This window comes from Nematolebias whitei, chromosome 7 (genome assembly GCF_014905685.2).
Source record: "Nematolebias whitei isolate Nwh7 chromosome 7, NemWhi1, whole genome shotgun sequence".
NCBI lineage: Eukaryota > Metazoa > Chordata > Actinopteri > Cyprinodontiformes > Rivulidae > Nematolebias > Nematolebias whitei.
The window spans coordinates 27,648,719-27,652,069 of record NC_056504.1 but is presented as its reverse complement, the minus strand read 5'-3'; the positions used below and the strand labels follow the sequence as shown (position 1 = coordinate 27,652,069).

At 35.7% G+C, this 3,351-nt stretch overlaps 1 protein-coding gene across 1 annotated transcript in view; it reads right to left on the bottom strand.

Annotated features, from left to right (window-relative positions):
- LOC119412743 (immunoglobulin-like and fibronectin type III domain-containing protein 1) overlaps nucleotides 1-3,351 on the bottom strand; it is a 17,721-nt gene that overhangs the window by 7,848 nt on the left and 6,522 nt on the right. The gene's annotated exons all lie outside the window — the stretch shown is intronic.

Genomic DNA, 3,351 nt, shown 5'->3' with positions numbered 1-3,351 from the left:
CCCTTATTTATTTGTCTATATTTCACATCAAGTGTGCCCTAAAGCTACTTTATACCACTTTCATAGGGATTAACCTTTTTGATAAATTGATACCATGTTTTGGTGTGCCAAGATGGGAAACATCAAACACATTTATAAAGTGAAATAAAGCCCCAGTAAATTTTGCATACAGATCATTGAGAGTTAATGACTGGCTGCCATGTTGCAGTCGTCAAGGTATTCTGGTTGTTCCATGATGCAGAAAAGTACACGTTGGACTAATTATTCCACCCCAGCAATCATGAAGGGCTGTATGTACTTTGCAGCATTATAAGAAAGTGTCACCATCATTAAATATCACATATAATTATACACACTTCATTAACACTAACTACTTCTTTAAGAACACACATATAAAAGAGCAACTGAGTAGCCTGTAGAGAACACATGTGTGACCATGGGCTATGCCACAAAGTTAGTACACAGCAGAACGCAGCAGTGGCAGAAGCCTCGGTGGAACTCATTATGCCCCTGACTTCTGAAAAGACTGTTTAGACAAGCAGTTTATGCAACGTGACAGGCTTAATTTCTCATCAGCAACTCAAACATCGACTAGACAGCCCCTAAATGCTGCACTCCCTTTTTCCTGACTTCTTAGAAAAAAGAAAGACAAAACCCACAAATTTTGACTTCTATTTGTTTAATTTTTTCTGCCTGAATTGGTAAAAAAATTACAAACTAAGAGAATGAATTTGCATTTTTATATTTTTAATGCTTTTTACGTGAGAGGTTTAAAAACACAAGTTTAACTCTGACAGCAAACATGAGCATCAAATGTTCAAAATATTTTGAAATAAAACATTTTAAACATTACACCAAATAGATTTGTTGAGTGTCTTAAAACTGTTGTCTTTAGGAGCTTGAAGCTTCAATAAAAAGCTGCAGAAGACTTTTTTCTCCTCCTTCAGTGTCAATAATATTCGAGTACTCAAGCACATGGGTTATTTAAAGGGCTTTAAGGCTTTAGTTTCAGATTATGTGAAAAAAACACACCTTAAAATCCCCTTTAATGCTCTGGGCATTATAAAGAAAGAAGTATTTTTTTAATTACAATCTTTGATAGATAATAGGACATCTGACCAACACTGTAACACGCTTAATATATTTATAAGAACATGTTGCTTCTCCCCTTGATAAAGTCCCTGTAATCCCTCCATGATCACTCATTTCTTCGTGCTGTGGGCGGTATTGTCACAAAGGCAGGGGTAAAACAGTAATGCTTGTAATCCAGTAGGGCTGACTCATCGAGTTATGGATTAGGAAGCAGCATCCTCCAGAGTCGAAACAAAGAGCAGGGAAAAAACAATACTCGTCAGCAGAAATACACCAGCTGCAATTGGACATGTTTATCCTTTTGGTCTCAACTAGCAAGTTCATTGTGTTTGGGGGACCTATTATTGGCACAACAGAAGCCAATAAATGAAGAGAAGGCTGTTCGAAGTTATTGATATTTGTGGATGCTGAATTGAAAGGAAGTTTCTTTGTTTGGTCGCCAAGCACCACCATGATTAAACCACCCCTCTAACCTCCATCAGATAATTTAAAGACAACTTGCTGGTGAGGACTCTTTGGAGCATACTGTTCTCCTACAATAACTCGAAAGATTACATAGTTATGCAGCTTTTTAACAATGACAAGCAGATGACACTATTCTGAAAAAAGGCATTGTTGCAATTTAGAGTAATATGAGGGTCAGTCGTCCCTTCCTAGACTACTGTCAAATTCCAAACGCATGAAGAAAATGGGAAATAAAAAGAACTAAACGTAACTCCCAACCTAAACAAACGACAAAGAAAAGTACTGAATCACATCAGTGTTTGTGAAGAGGCCATAATGGTAATTGGTTGGGCTTTCTTACCAACTCACGGCAGTGGGCTCTGATAATCATGACTAAAGAGGGAAATTATTTTTGTTTGTCATAGAAAATCAAACTGAATATATTCTGCTACAGATGCATGCAACTGTAATGAACTTTAATAGCTTCACATATTGACTTACCATTTTCAAAACTCTTGAACTACCTTCTCTTGTGATCAGAACTTGTTCACAGATTTGTGTAGTTTACTTGCAACATTACAACCACACCGACAAACTGTCTCATTCCAGCTGTATGAACATTAAAACAGAAGTGCAGTATTATGCTGATGGATTTTAAAGCAGCTATCTCAGTTTTGTTCAACACTCAAATTTTTTCTCTATCGTCCTTTGCTTTCCTTTTACACAGCTGAATTACGGACCCCTTTTCAATCCCATCTGCAGTCCTGAAGACATTAGGAGATTGATCTGTCAGTTGGTGGAAACATGCACATTAACATGCACAACAGAACAGCTCTCTCAGTCACTATACTGATTGGAGATGTGGGCTTTGATTTAGATGTTAGGAGCCAGATTAGATAAACCAGATAAAAAGAACCATGGTCACAATCAAATAAAGGTTATTAAATCCGGTATTTTCAGACAGCTAATATGTCATATCCTCCATATCATTACTTTCCACTTTTCAAAATAAATGGAAGTAGCTTAGATTTGTATTGTGATCTAAAAAAATATACTCCTGTATTTTATCTATGGTTTTCAAAATGTGTTGTTTTCTTTATCTTTGAAGATGAATTTTTCATAGTTTAAACATTGTCATGTAATAAAATAATGACAAACAATTACAACTGTTTGTATTTTATGATTTCAACAAATAAATTGAGATATTGGAAGTAAATTATCTTTTTTTGTTATCTTATTTAGGCATAGCTGGGAACCCAGTGCTATTCAATGAAAATGGAGATGCTCCTGGGCGCTATGAGATCTACCAGTACCAAATCAGAAACCGAACGGCTGAATATAAAATAATTGGCCACTGGACGGACCAACTGCATCTGAATGTAAGCCCTGGACACTCTCCTCTTCATGCTCAATGCTAATGATGTTTCTATGTAGGTTTTCAATAAAAAAAATATCATATATTTTAAGCTCTACAGTATATCAGAATTCCTCCCAATACATTTATTCCTACTTAGTTTCACATGGAAAAAAGCAGGAAACCACAAGAGCTTAAGGACCGACATATTTAATAAAAGCTCTTCTGAGGGCATCGATGACTTCCAAAAACACTATTGTGGAAAAAATAGTGTGATAAAATAAAGCAAATTACATAAAGGAGTGAAAGCAAATTATGTTTTCACAGAATCAAGAGGTGGCCTTGAGCAAAGAGTGCAACTGATCAGCAATTTGGGAGTATATATATCACTACTTTAAGAAATATACTTTAATATATCACACTATTTTTTCCACAATAGTGTTTTTGGAAGTCATCGATGC